Consider the following 15,880-nt stretch of genomic DNA (forward strand, 5'->3'; position numbering starts at 1 on the left):
CAACCCCAGGCTCACCTGACAACTCAGATGCAGGCTGGAATATAACCGGCACAGAGGTAACTCAATGTACAGCACATTGCAGAAGTTCAACCTTGAGGTTACCAGCTCATTCACTACCATCTTAAAGTCCTCAAATATGGATGTGTGGATACAGAACCCATAGATACGGTGGTCTGACTGTATGTTCAAAGACTTAGTATTCACACTGTGCCATCATGTTTATGACTGGGGGAGGGGGACACATAGTTATCGTAACATTCCAACATGCATTGATTCATTGACAAAACATGAAAGGTACTCCAAATGGAACTTATTGTGATCTCCCTTCGATGGAGAATTCTACCCTACCTTTGAGAAAGGTCTCACACCTCTAAATTTTTATATAGTTTATAGCAATCTGAAAACACTTAATTGGAATAACTCCATTCTGTGGAAGCCTAATTTTGTAGTTTTGCAGTACTTAGACCTCAAGCACTACAAATCCTAGGATTCCCTGGGATGGATACCCTTTCCATCTCATAGCCTTTGGGTTATCTTCCATGAAGTAGTTCAGTTTTCACAATTTATATTTTTATTCAAGTGTCATCACATTTATGAATGCATTTATGAATCCATTGTGAAATGTATTTTCTTATCATAGTTTGCATTCCGTCGCTTAGATATCACAGTGAGCTTTTGGAACTGCCGATATTCAGTTTTGAACAACATACAGGCAGTCCCCATGTTACAAACAAGATAGGTTCTGTAGGTTTGTTGTTAAGTTGATTTGTATGTGAGTTGGAACAGGGACATTTTTTAAATGTAACTCCAGCCAAATATATTTATATATTAGTTTTGGATAACATAAAGAAGGGTTAACACCCCTGTGGTGTTTATGTTGCTGCCTGTGCTCCTGTTCAGAAGATTTCACCTCATTTTCTGTCCCTGTGATAATTGGATTTTGAACATTTTGGCTTGTTGGGGTAACAAGGATTGATGATATATCTTCAGCTGAGACATCTTTTCCCCATGATAACTCTTTCAGGAGTGAATTTCCCTTCCTAGGGGCAGATATCTCTAACTTCTTGTTGCCTTAACCCCATTCTTAACTATGAATTGTTTGTAAGTCAGATGTTTCTAACTCGGGGACTGCCTGTATACCATAATACAAACCTCTTTTGAATGTCAATTCTTTTGTCACATGGCATACAATTAGTGGCACAAAATTAGTTTTTTGGATCATGGCAGTAGAAAAATAATACATTGCAAGCCTAAGATGGATTTTAGCTTTTAATATATAAATGTTAGAAGGAAACAGAAATATGTTTCGACTCAAAAACGTTGGCATTTGTGTCCATCATTATGAGCAAGAGCTGGAACTTCAGAGTGTACAAGAAAATAGAGCTGTGCTCATCAGATATATTTCACTTTTTTAGTATCCAGCACTATATTTTACAACACCATGGGGACTGCAGAAGGATGATACATACAATTCATCAATGTCAACAACTTAATCCTTAGCTGGCATGTAAGATGTATAAGTGTTTTAGAAGTATCTCATTGTAAGATAGGGAGCTTAAGATAGATCCTAACATTCAACATGAAAATGAGTTACGAAGATGAAATTTCAGGGCCTGATCCAATAGAGTCAACAATGAAGAGCTCAGGATTGATTCTGGAAAATGCAGAATCTCTTTTTGCTTTCTCTCTCTTTTGTTCTTGGTAGAGTTGGTGCTATCATTAGCCAGACTGTAGTATTTGCTTCTAAAAACATTTGTTAAGATGATGGGGAAGAGCAAAGGAGTATTTGACAGCAGAGAAGATGCCATCTTCTTCTTTGGCTCAGAGAGGGAAACATCTTTGGACAGTCCTGCTTTCCAAGTACTGCAAAATATTATAAAATATCTAATAGGCATATTATGGAGCTCCTGGTGGCGCATCAGGTTAAACCGCTGAGCTGCTGAACTTGCTGACCGAAAGGTCAACAGTTTGAATTTGGGGGGCGGGGTGAGTTCCCGCTGTTAGCCCCAGATTCTGCCAACCTAGTAGTTTGAAAGATGCAAATGTGAGTAGATCAATAGGTACTGCTCTGGTGGGAAGGTAATGGCGCTCTATGTACATGACCTACATTGTCTACAGACAACACTGGCTCTTTGGCTTAGAAATGGAGTTGAGCACCAACCTCCAGAGTCAGACACAACTAGATTAGTGTCAGGGGAAAACCTTTACCTTTACCTACCCTTAGGCATATTAACTTAATAGCATGCTCTGGGTGTGATGATCAGAGCTTTGAAATTTGGTCAGAAATGTACAATTGTCTAGTAAATGCTCCTGAACTACAATTCTAGAGTTCTCTAGCAATTAATTCTATGTACCTCATTACAAAACCCATGATTCCATAGGCTACAGCCATGGCAGTTCCGGTGCTATCAAAGTACTATAAAGTTGCAGTGTGGCTGTATCCTATATGTCCAGTCATTTCATACCGACCAGGACTAAGTATTCTGGCTGTGCAGATAATGAATGCCTATGATAATGTTTTATCACTATCATCACTGTTTGTAGCATGTAAACTGCCTTTGTTTTGAATCTTCTAAATGAAACTATGTGTTCAAAATGATATAAAGAGAGAAAAAGATGAAGGCTTGATATATTACACATCTTTCATTGCATGAAACAACTGTCGTCTATTATTCTAGCCCTGACATTTTTATTTTTAAGGGAATTTCCCTTGATTTGTGTAGCCGACACCTCTGATATGTTGTTTCCAGTGACCTCACATCCAAAACCAGTAGTGTGTGACATTTGATGGGCCAGATAAAAAACATTAACGGTGTAAAAGGGTTTATTTTCCTGATCATAAATTAAGTTTAAGTAATTCTGAATTTATTTTAAACTCCTCAGTACTTTTTACTGTCTAACCAATAAATGTATTTATTGCCAGCAGCTTAACCTAGGTTTCCTTGGCGAAGCCATTCAAGCAGGTTCCCATGCACAAGCTTGTCTCTGTACTCCAGAGTTGAGCCAACGTTTAGTGATCTATGCCTAATAAAAGAGATTAATCTTTGGTGGTTAAATGAAAGTAGCCTGGGATGAAGAGAAAGAATCTGCTATTGTCTAAAATTAATTAAGTAAAAAGATGGGGGCAGACAGGGAGTAACCATCACTAAGGTACTTTGGTTTCACTTTCTTAAAATACTGCATAGTCTCAAATAAATGATGAAAATCTGTGGTTTGGTGACATTAATTCATTCTTCTTTCTGAAAATGACCTTGCCCATTGGGACAATTAAGCACAGTTTTTCCTGTGCTTGAGTTGATTTCCATTCTTTGATTTTATAGGGAAACTCACATTGTTCTAACCCATGTGGATAAAGGACTTTCAGATGTTGTGAGTGTATCTACATATCTTGTGTATGTGTAATTTAGTGAGATTTAGCGAGATATGTGTAATTTGGTGCAAGAGAAAGCTCTTACATATGCTTCATAGAATGAAGACACTAAATCTGCCTAAACATCTACAAATTCCAATATTTCATAAGGGAGAGTCTTGGTCAATAAGTGTAGATATGCTCTTTGATCCTGAAAATCATGTGAAAAACATACAGAAGGATGTGTGAATATTAGGGAAAAAATTAGGGCATTGCCCCAATAAGTGTTATACCCCCACCCCATGAAATTATCCTTCAAGACCAGGAGAAAGTCACAACAGTAAAGATCCACTCAGAGGAAAAGTGTTCTTAGCATACATCATGCGAACCACTGACCGCATAGGGAAGCTGATGAAGAAACACAACCTACAAACCATCTACAGACCGATTAAGAAAATCCAATATATGCTGCATTCAGCAAAGATCAAGAGGGATCCTCTAATCTCTGCAGGAGTCTACCGTATACCATGCAGCTGTGGACAAGTCGACATAGGGACCACCAAATGCAGCATTGCTCAAACACAGAACAGGGAACATGAAAGGCACTGCAGACTAACTCCGTTAGAGAAGTCAGCCATAGCAGAGCACTTGATGAACCAACCTAGAGACAGCATGTTATTTGAGAACACAGAAATGCTGGACCACTCTAACAACCACCATGTCAGACTACACAGAGAAGCCATTGAAATCCACAAGCATGTGGAGAATTTCAACAGAAAGAAGGAAACCATGAATGAACAAAATTTGGCTACCAGTATTAAAAAAAACCTCTCAAATCAGGACAGTAAATAAAGAACAACACTCAGAAAACTAAAGGAAATTCAGACCTTGCTTAGCCTAGCCATCATCATCATCTTCAATTATAATAATAACTATTATTATTATTATTATTATTATTATTATTATTATTATTATTATTATTATTATTATTGTATCCTTCCTCCATCTCCCCAAAGGGACTCAGGACAGCTCACATGGGGACAGGGCCGTAGCCAGAAAAAATTTTCGGGAGGGGTTTTGAAAATATTGGAGGGGGGGATTGAACCCCTGACCCCCCCCCCCCGCCCCCCGGGTTCAGACCTGTCAATATCTGCTTGAGATAGTGCCTGGAGAGACTCTTAATGTTTTACGTCTCATAGACTTAGACCAGTTAAAATTCATGAGTAAACCAGGTGTTTTTTTTAACCTGAAAAATTTCGGGGGGGGGGGTTGAACCCCTAACCCCGCCCCCCCTCGCTACAGGCCTGCATGGGGACAAGCCCAACAACACAAGTTAAAACACAGAACAATCCATTAAAAACATTATAACTACATAAAACAATAAAACACATCAACAGAATTAAAACCAGGACAATAATCACAACTAAACATTCAGGGGGTAAAATTGTGTAGAACTCTGAATAGGGCTCCTAGGAGGTATAAAAGGTAAAGGTAAAGGTTTCCCCTGAAGTTAAGTCTAGTCGTGACCAACTCTGGGGGTTGGTGCTCATCTCCATTTCTAAACCGAAAAGCCGGCATTGTCCATAGACATCTCCAGGTCATGTGGCCGGCATGACTGCATGGAGCGCCGTTTCCTTCCCGCCAGAGCGGTACCTATTGATCTACTCACATTTTCATGTTTTCGAACTGCTAGGTTGGCAGAAGCTGGAGCTAACAGCGGGTGCTCATTCTGCTCCTGGGATTTGAACCTGGGACCTTTTGGTCTGCAAGTTCAGCAGCTCAGTGCTTTAACACACTTTGCCACCGGGGCTCCTTATACCGGAGGTATAAGGGCGATCAAAAATCAGTGATAAAGTGCAATAACTGATAATGAGTTGTAAGCGGGCTGAGTATCTGATGGGACTGCTTACTCAAAAGCACACTGGAAAATCCACATCTTTAGGTCTTTGCAAAAGGTTTACGAAATTATTATGATTATTATTACCCACATCTCCTTGTGGCTTGAGACAGTGTACAACAGAATTAATAATAATGGAGTTGGTTGCCATGTGAATCTAATTGGTTGGCTCACTAAAATCGTTTAACAAAAAAGACAAAGGGCTGAATAGCGTGTTCTTCCCATGATACTTGCTATTCCCTACATAGAAGTCGCATTAGTTTCAATAGGAATATTCTTATGAGGACCTGCTTTGGCCCAAAGTCCTCTTCTCCATCTCTTTTCTCTGTCTATTGAGTCAGAGAGATCAGAGCTTGAACGAGCGTATTTTTCAGACTATTCTGAGTCAACATGACTAGTGCTAGGAAAAAAGGAACTTTTCCAAACTTCAGTAAGGATATATCAAAGAGAGAGAATGTGAAATGCCAGGACTTGGCATATCACTTGTCCTCAAGTACTCTGTCTTACACAATTCTTCTCCCTTTGCTTTTCAGATACCTTTGTCACCTGAAAAATACAGATGAAAGGAAGGGTGTTAAGCTGCCTAGAAACATCAGTGTCTTGCATACAAATAAATCCTCTCCAATATGCCATCAACTCAAGACACTCGACACTGTGGAACAATGTGCTGTTTGCAAGGAACTCATGGAGTTGCACGCTGATTCAAGTTTCTAGGTAATTACATAATTTATTAATGGCACAAAGCTAGTCTCAAGGGTATTGTGATGCCAGAAAAGTAAGATTGATCCTCCAGACCACAGCATCATCAGATTCATAGTGGTAATAGATTCTAAAAGACACTAACATATTGCTGTGCCAAGAAGCCTAATGAATAGAATGTTAGTGCTTCATTTTGTAGCCCAGGTGACAAGCTGTATGAAGAAATAACTGAGGCAGACAGGTAAACCATAAGAAAAGGCATGTTGGAAAGGAAAAGGGACAGGTGCCTCATAATTTCTTTATTTTAGAGCACTTCATTTAGGAGGACTGTTTTAAGCAATGTGGCAGCTCCCACAAATAATGTCCCTGGCTTTTGTTGGAGGTTGATCGAAGACACTAGGGAAATAGAAGCATGCCACATTTTCCAGGGAATATCAGCTTTCCTGAAATAGAACATGATATTGACTATATAGCTGATGACTATTTGAAAATGCCTTTCATTTCATTACATACCAAAAAAGATCTCCACATACATTGATTCCATTCCATCAACTCTCCCTGAAACCTGGGAGATAAAGAAGACTACAATTGTACACTGAATGGTTTACTGAATTTGCCATATTTTGGGCTGAACTGTGTCCATTACTCACTATTATGACTTTATTTTTAAAAAATATTTCAAAATTTTACAGTAAATATCCAAGATCTGGCATCATCAGACATAGCTATCACAATGTGTTCAAGGAGTGGAGCTTCAGCTAGGACATCTGACCTTTCTGGGGGTGGAGCCAGCAGTTTAGCTCCAGCAGCTGAAGAAGAAGGGGAGTGTCACACCTCAGGTTAGTTTCACCTTGCTGAACACACCAGGCTGTACACAGGTTGAAGTCTTTTGTAGTCTATTAGGAAACAGGAAATAAATAGTTATTAAAAAGCAAAAGTAAAGATCCAAAAGATTGTTGCAAAACCAAGGCTATACATAATAATCCAAGAAACCCTTAGGCATAAAACAAGGTTCCATTAATACATGACATACTCCCATGAATTTGAATTCACAAAGCTGCAGGATAATCCAAGAAAGCAAGAGCTGCTTCTAACTCAAACGAGAGGTTGCTTTTGACAAAGATTTCTCTCTCAGCACACCCTTTAATATTCCCTGCATAGCATGAATGCATTTCTTTGGCCTCTGACCTCTTTTTTGTTTGCTATTCTGACACTCCTGCGAACCCAACATTCCAAACAGCCAGCACAATCCAGAGATGCCATTTCATCAAGATCAGACAGCTCATTAGCAGCAGCCTCTGTCTGCATGCTATCTAATTGAGAGTTGTCCTCCTTTTGCACCTGGCTAGCTTCGGTATCATCTCCAGTATCATCAACACCATTCCCTGCCATGGGAATGCCTCCCTGCTCCTCATCTCTCACAACAGGGGGGAGTCCAAGATGGCGCCGGAGTAATCAGACGTGCCTAATTGAGCTCCGGTATCTTTGTTGTTTTTATGTTTTTAAAGTTTTAAAGTTTGCCTTATTTTATTAGTATTTTATTTTATCGCATCTCTCGCAACTAATCTTTGCCTCTGCAAATGGGGAATAAGAAAAAACAAGAAGAAACAGACAAGGACAAGCCCAGAGACACTAAAACATCAAAAACCTTCTAAACAACTCAAGATAGATGATCTATTTGTGGTAACCGTGAGTATGCCAGAATTGAACTCATTATTTACCGATAACAGCTTCTTATCCTTGGATAAAGAAAACAGAAACTCCGGTAACAACTCCACAGCATATCAAGAAGGAGTGTCCTTGGATTTGTGTAGAGGAGATACGCCTGGAACAAGCTCACTAATTACTGAGTTAAAACAACCTGAGCTGTTGCAGCAGACGAACTCCACCAGTGCATTGATGCAGCAATGTTTACTGACTGCTAAAACAGTGACATTTATTTTTGATAAACTAAAGAATGTAGCAAATCAGATTGAGCAGCTCAGACTGTCTTTTGACTCTTTTGTCCAGAGGAATACGGCCCTAAGAGAAAGCACAGTTCAGGCTGATGGCATGGGGCCCAGAAGGGAGGCAACGGACGAAAAGCCTTGCACAAAGGCAACTAGGGGCTACTCACTTACTTCTACTAAATGTAATAGGATCCTACAAGCAAACCAGATAATGCTGCGAATTGCTCATAACAACATAAATAAGGGCAGATGGAGGTCATTCAGAGCTATTAGAACATCGTTGGGTCAGTTACTACATATACACCCCCAAAGTGTTGACCTGCTTAAAGTTGAGTGGCTACCCCAAGTATCTGCAGATAAGAAAATCGTAATGACCTTTGAACAATCAACATTACCATCTATGCTGATGAAGATGAAGCTCTTCCTGCTTAAATTCCAAATAGCTCCCATGAGGGTTTTCCGTGACCTGGACATCAGCCCACTGATAACTCCCATGCATGGTGATGACATGCCTGTGGAAGTGGGCAGACCCAGCCTATTAGCCCCCAGGGAGACTTCTGGCAGGAATAGGCCACAGTCCAGTCCAGCCAAGGCTGACAGTAAACCAACACAGAATCAGTCTACGATCCTGAGCAGTGCAACCTGTGGTGATCAGCGAGACATTGACTTTGGATTGGATCATCTTGAGACTGTAGCGACCACCATAGGGGACATGGTTGAGCCATTGGTGGGCTTAATGTCCACTGATGAGTCCCCACAGGCTGAGATGGACTTAGAAGTGGGCCCTGTTAATGTTAATGACCTACTGGAGCTGAATGAGGAGGACGAGACCCCCACCTTGTCTCCAATTCAGGTCTTGGTACCTAGGAGGGATGACAGCAGACCCCCTATCCATGATCTACCTCCCAGGGAAGGAATGAGTGTACCCTCAACATCAAGACAGAATAATACTACTGCTGAAGAAATACAACAACTACAACATCTGCGGCAAACCAGAAAGGAGAAAAGAGATCCCCACAACAACTGTGTTTTCAATGGGGATATTGGTGGCATCGCACCAGTCTCAGACACGAATTGACTGTCAGAATCTTCAATACTCATACAACCTGGCCAACCAGAACACTTAGAGACAGTAAGACCAATCCAGATTGTAACCTGGAATGTAGCTGGCTGGAAAGAGATTGTTGATTGTGAACTGGTGAGATTCTTATCTGATTTTGAGATAATAGCACTACAAGAGACTTGGCTGGTAGAAGGGGTTGACCCAATACAATTACCTGGATTTCAATGTTGGCACACACCTGCTCAGAAAAGAGGGAACAAAGGGCGTGCCTCATGGGGCCTATGTATATGTATTAAGGAGGAATTACAGTGGCAAGGGGAGAGATTGTGCAAGGGGAATGATATCCACAATATATTGGCCATTAAGTTTAGTTATAAAGAAATGGAGCTTATATTGATAAATGTCTATATCCCACCATTCACATCCTCCTATTACAGTCCTGATGCCTGGGTACAGCTAGAGATAATAGTGGAAGAACTAACAGTAGCGTATACCCAAGCAATAATTATTTTACTTGGAGATTTTAATGCTAAATTAGGCCCATCTATACATGATCTAGCCCAATATGGTGGCCTTCCACATGATTTTATTAAAAATCACCCAAAATGGTACTCAAGAGACAAAAAGATCAATAGGTCTGGTATAAGTCTGGCATCACTGATCTTGAAGTGCAATTTACAAATCCTAGGAGGTAAGAACAATAACAATAATTATAATTATAATTATGTATACCCCTATACATTTCATTCTAGCCATACAAGCAGTGCCTTAGATTTTATATGTGTCTCAACAGGCAAGGCCAATCTTTTTTCACAGATCAAAGTACTTTTGAGGGAAGAAAGTGACCATCAACCAGTGTGTGTGAAATTCTTGGGCCCCTCAGATTTAAGACCAAATAATGAAGGAATGATAACTGGATTATGGCCAACACTGAGGTGATACAAAACAAAAGACTTGCCTGGACCAAAGTAGACATGACAGCAATAGCCAATAGCCTCAAAACAGAGGATATTACAAACTGGAACTCAATAATTCAGTCACACTCAGCAGATTGGCAGACAGTCTCTAATGCATTTACAAATATCTGTGGTAGTCTAAAGGAACATCTTGTCACAAAATCCACTCCTAAAGGTCCTTACTTGAGCAGAGCGCCCTGGTTTGACAAAGAATGCCAACTGCAGAGAACAAAGCTGAGATTGGCAATGAGACGTGCTCAGGGACAACATCTTGTAAATCCTCAATTAGAAATGTTAACCCTGAGACGAGAATATAAGAAACTTATAAAAACAAAAAAGAAAAATCATACAGTCTCGATCTGGTCAGGGCTTGAGTGCTCAGCTAAGAGTCACAACTCAGCTATCTTTTGGCACACAGTAGCTGGAATTTTGAAGGAAAGGAAATTTACATTTGACATACCTATTCCTGCAGAGGACTGGGAAAATTACTACTCCCACCTGTTTGCCTCCACAGAACCTACAGAGACACAGTCACGAGGTAAAGATCTATCAATAAAAGCCCTGCCCCTTTGGCCACCAGTAACAGAAGATGAGATCAGATGTATTATAAATAATTTGAAGACCAATAAAGCCCAGGGGAAGATTATTTACCCGCTGAGCTATTTAAAACACATCTGGATTGGTGGGCCCCCCTGTTAGCAGGCTTATTTACACACATAAATAACATCTGCCAGATTCCAGTTGGATGGAAGATGGCTATAGTTGTCCCGGTTTACAAAAAAGGGAACAAAAAAGACCCTGGTTCCTACAGGCCAATTAGCCTAATTGATATTGTGGCCAAGATATATGCCAGATATCTCCTGAACAGAGCTGAATGCTGGGAAAAAGAAAAACATATCCTCGTTGAAGAACAGGCTGGCTTCAGGCAGAATAGATCAACTATTGATAATTGCTTTGTTTTAAATCATACAATTGCAAAATATGTCAGCAGAGGGAAACAACTGTATGCTGCTTTTATAGATCTTAGTGCAGCATTTGATTCTGTAAATAGAGAGACGTTATGGAAAAAATTAACTGATCTCAATATGGAACCCAGACTGCTGGCACTAATCAAAGCACTTTACACAAACACCTTCCTGAAAGTGCGATTCGGGACGCAAGGAGCCATGACAAACAGTGTAGAAACATACAAAGGGGTTAGACAAGGATGTATATTAGCACCACTGTTATTTAGCTTATACGTAAATGATCTCCCCGAACAGCTGAAGGACCCAGAGGTACATATGCCTAAGTTGTGTAAAACACACTTTAACATCCTACTATATGCCGATGATATGATTTTATTATCATACTCGCAAGTCGGGCTACGTAGGCTGCTGAGAAGATTTAACACTTATTGTCATAACAACGCTCTAACTATTAATAAATCAAAGTAAAAAATAATGGTATTTGGCAAACGACATAACAGACATAGATGGTTCCTGGATGGTGAATCAATAGAGCAAGTTTGCACTTTCACGTACCTGGGAATTGTTTTTTCTGAGAACGGCTCTTGGCTACCACATCATCAAAGAAGCTCAGTCAGGGCAAGAGTACGTGTAAACCAACTGCTTAAATTAACAAATCACAGCCAACCAGGATCTTTAGACCCACTTCTTAAAGTGTATAAAGCGAAGGTTACCCCCATGCCTTTATATGGAGCTGAAGTTTGGGGTCTAAACCAGGTACCATTATTAGAGCAATCACAATCACAGCACCTGCGAAGTTTTCTAGGAGTACACAGGACGACCCCAGCTGCTGCAGTAAGAGCTGAACTGGGAGTATACACAGTTGATGGCTTATCTAAAATCAGGGCCTACAAGTACTGGATAAAATTGATTGCCATGGCAAATGATAGACTGCCAAAACTGTGCCTGTTAGAGCAGATAGAAAATCAACATCAGTCCTCTTGGCTAGTTCATCTGACAAAATACATTAGTAGTTGTGGACTTCCAATTCTGTATCCAAATCTCTTAGAAGAACTAGACCCAAAAATAGTGGCTCAACGAGTACTGGATATAGAAGGCCAAAAAGACATTGCTACCCTGAGTAAAGCTGGCTCATTGAAATGGTTAAGCCGTTTTAAACATACTTTCCAAACAGCCAGGTATCTAAAGACAGAAATGCCTAAACACCTCAGGAGGGTATTTACCAGAGCCCGTTTTGAGCAGCTGGATACGATGGTCAAACACGGAAGGTTTAATCAAGTTCCATACAACGAATGATTTTGTATTTGTGGAGCATCAGAGGTGGAGGATATCGCACATGTTTTGTTCAGCTGTGAATTGTATAAGAAAGAGAGACACCAATGCCTCGGACCATACATTATTCACAAAACACACTGGGACCCACATATTAAAATTTCATTTTTGTTGGCCGGCCAGAATCCTAAAATAACACACAAAACAGCCCTTTTCCTATTCAAAGCCACACAACTGAGAATTGCATATCTGGAATCAATTGGGGTAAACTGTGCAGGTGATGCAGATATTTGACCTGAACGGGGTCTTGTTAACAGCTTGTTTATTTTAACTTCTTTTTTTTACCGCGGGTTGTATGTTGTATGTTGTATGTATGTCTATGTGTTAAATGTTTTGATACGGCCGATGGGCTAATCAATAAAACGTGGTATTTCTCACAACAGGGACACTCTGAACCTGAATCCCATAATTCCCATCAGAGTCATCTTGAACCTGAATCCCATCATTTTGAACATCTGAAACCTGAATCCCACAATCCCCATCAGAGTCACTCTGAGACTCCAGCTGAGTCACAACAGGGAGCCATCTTAGTTCGAGGTACTCTTTGTCCTTTAGAGTGCAATAGAAAGTTGGGTGTTTGTCTCTTGTTGTTTAAAGGCTGGGTACTTAATCAACACTAATCTTGGGAAAACATAGTGAACAGGAGAACTGAGAAATTTTCAGAAAGAGGACCACTGTTCAGTAAAAGTTCTTGTGTGGTAACCTGAGTCACCTGGATATGGAGCGGGGAAAGCTGTTCTAGTCACGTGCAGGGGCTGTGGGATGTTCATCTTCTTGACAAAACATCTAGTGAGCTACACCTGCACCAAATGCAAACAGCTTACTTCAATGGAAGAGAGAATCCAGCAACTTGAGGCCCATATCAAGACACTTAAGGACATTAAATGTCTATTTATGTTTATATTATATTTTATTGATGTTTCATATGTTATATATGTGTTTAATTGCTGTTGATTTTATATTGTTTTTGATATGTTGGAAGCCACTTTGGGTCCCTTTTTTGGAAGAAAAGCTAGATATAAATAAAGATCGCTTCACATATGGAGAGCCCTGCTTTCTGCTGCTCTAGAGACTAAGACATGGAGCAATTAATTCAAACTTCAGGAAAATAAATTCAACCTAAACATTAATGGTAGGAGCTATTTGACAGTGGAATATCCTGCCTTGGAATGTGGTGGAGTCTCCTTCTGGGAAAGTTTTTGAACAGACGCTGTCAACAGTGCTTTGATTGTGTATTTCTTCATGGAAGGGGATTGGACTGAATGATCCTTGTGGTCTGTTCTAACTCTATGAGTTGCTATTTTTTTATAATAGCTTTTATGAGGGGTGTCTCTTGGGAATGCACTGAAAAAGGAAGTTTATTTAGATATACTTGCATGCACCCAAGGAAGGTGAGTGGTTCCAGTATACATGATATGAGTAGATTTTAAAGAAGCTTTGAATCGTGATCTTTGAAGGAGCTAGCCATGGTGCTGAATGTGTCTGAGGACCAAGATTTTGGCACTTGAAGAGCTCCTTTAAAGTTCAATTGAAAATCTATGTAGGCCTTATTGTCCCACTGACATTGCTGCACTTTGGCCACTTCCAGTTTCCATGGCTCTTTTGAGGAAGCGACACTACCTGATGCCTTAGAAGTAGTCCTTAGAAGTGCAAAATGTGGCATAATTGATTAACCAAGTGTTCTTGAGGAGGAAGATTTGATTAGGGTAATTTATAGCGACCGTGTCTCATGTCATCCGTTGTCTCTGAAAACACAGAAGGAAATGGCTCCCAAGTGCATTGAGCCTCTGGCATGAGAGATGATACACACAGCACAATCACTTACAAGGGACCCACTCAATTCCACACCTTTCCAGCTAGTCAAATATCCAATAACCTCACACACTCCTATGCAGGCATCATAGTTCTGTGAACACTAAACTTTTCTAACATCGGCTTATAAAAATATTTGGGATTGTTCACTGCTCTGCTCTCTGTAGCATAAACATTTATTTAAATGGGGCTGTCTTTTCAGTAATGAAGAATGAAGGAAAAACAATGGTCTGATTTTGACAAATTAACTTGTGATTTGGAGAGTCAGTGAAGCAGGGAAGAGACATTCCTAACTATACTAATTAAATGAGCTTGCAACATTTATTTTAATGCAATGGAACCAGCCATATGAAGATGAACATTTTAATTTATTTTGCAGTGACATTATGAAAAATTTCTCTGCTACAGATTATCTACAAAAACAAATCTCATCAGCATCTAGGTTTGCACATGAAAATTTACATCCCCCGCGTAAGTCTGACCTTCCCCAGTGAAAACAAATGGAATGAGCTAAGTTAAAAAGTTTCTGCAAAGGTTGTCTTTCCATTGATGTGATGGTTTATGTTCAAATTACCTCTGTGAAAAACACATCCATTTTTCATGGTGCAGCATAGATGAAAAATTCCAAATCCATTCTAAGGGGAATGCAAATATACCTCATTAGTTCAAAAACATTTTTCATGAAGGACTGCTGCGTATTCTCAGGCAGATGAGGATGTGGAATGAGCCAAGAATGAGCACCACATGTACTAATTGTTTTTAAACTTGTTCCTTGCCTTTTTGGCAACTCTATTATTATTGCGAGGAGAGGGAAAACATCTTGGTGAGAAAGAACAACAGAGCTCAGATTTTCCGCCAGTCTCCAGTTTGTTGATGGCGATATTCATAATGGTCCAGGTTGATAGTGGGAATCACAATGTGGAAAAATAAACTGCCTGAAAATTTGTTCACCCAAAAAATAATATTGGAAAAACAAAGCAGAATATCACCCAAGCAGCATGTTGAATTGGTTATAGTATTTAGATGCCTTGGTAAAAAGCCTTTTAAGAATGATCCTACAGAATGGGAGTGATAAGTGATATGGGGAGGAGAGGAGGATCTCTGAAAACCAAATACGGGCATCTTCTGTGAGTGAACCTTTTTTTGGTCTCTAGACAAGATTTATGCTCAAGACCAGTGGTTCCCAAATCTTGGTCCTCTAGGTATATGGGACTTAAATTCCCAAAAAATCTTAATCAGCTTGGGGCCGGGCTGTGGCGCAGGCTGGTGAGCAGCCTGCTGCAATAAATCACTCTGACCATGAGGTCATGAGTTTGAGGCCAGCCTGTGGCGGGGTGAGCACCCGTCAATTAAAAAATAACAAATAGCCCCTGCTCGTTGCTGACATAGCAACCCGAAAGATAGTTGCATCTGTCAAGTAGGAAATAAGGTACCACTTATAAAGTGGGGAGGCAAATTTAAATAATTTACGTTAAGCTCTTTGAGGCCAAACCAATAGCGCAAATGATGTATGGAGCCCAGCTCAGCCCCTACCCAAACTTTGCCCCTCTAGAGCAGGTACAATCAAAATTTTTAAGATCAACAATGCAAGTCCCCAGATGAGTCTCCAACGCCATCCTGCGTTTAGAGACAGGCCTCGTGAAAGTGGAGGTGAGAGCATGGATAGCCACTCTCAATTATTGGCTGCATCTGTCTCACTCACCATGTGGCCTTGCCCCGCTAACTCTGAGAGATGAGTTTCAATCTACATGGAACAAGGTAGTAGCAACAAAAATCGCAACTCTAGGCTTCTCTCAAAAACATCTACTAAGCATGGGATGGGACCAAGCTAAGGTCCACATCAGACAACGGATTC

At 40.2% G+C, this 15,880-nt stretch overlaps 1 long non-coding RNA gene across 1 annotated transcript in view; it reads right to left on the reverse strand.

Annotated features, from left to right (window-relative positions):
• Window positions 1-6,583: 6,583 nt before the first annotated feature.
• LOC134292370 (uncharacterized) overlaps window positions 6,584-15,880 on the reverse strand; it is a 32,356-nt gene continuing 23,059 nt past the window's right edge. The window contains exon 2 of the long non-coding RNA XR_009999610.1: window positions 6,584-6,841. This is a non-coding gene — a long non-coding RNA (uncharacterized LOC134292370). The remainder of the gene's footprint in view (window positions 6,842-15,880) is intronic.

Source organism: Anolis carolinensis, chromosome 6 (genome assembly GCF_035594765.1).
Source record: "Anolis carolinensis isolate JA03-04 chromosome 6, rAnoCar3.1.pri, whole genome shotgun sequence".
Classification (NCBI taxonomy): domain Eukaryota; kingdom Metazoa; phylum Chordata; class Lepidosauria; order Squamata; family Dactyloidae; genus Anolis; species Anolis carolinensis.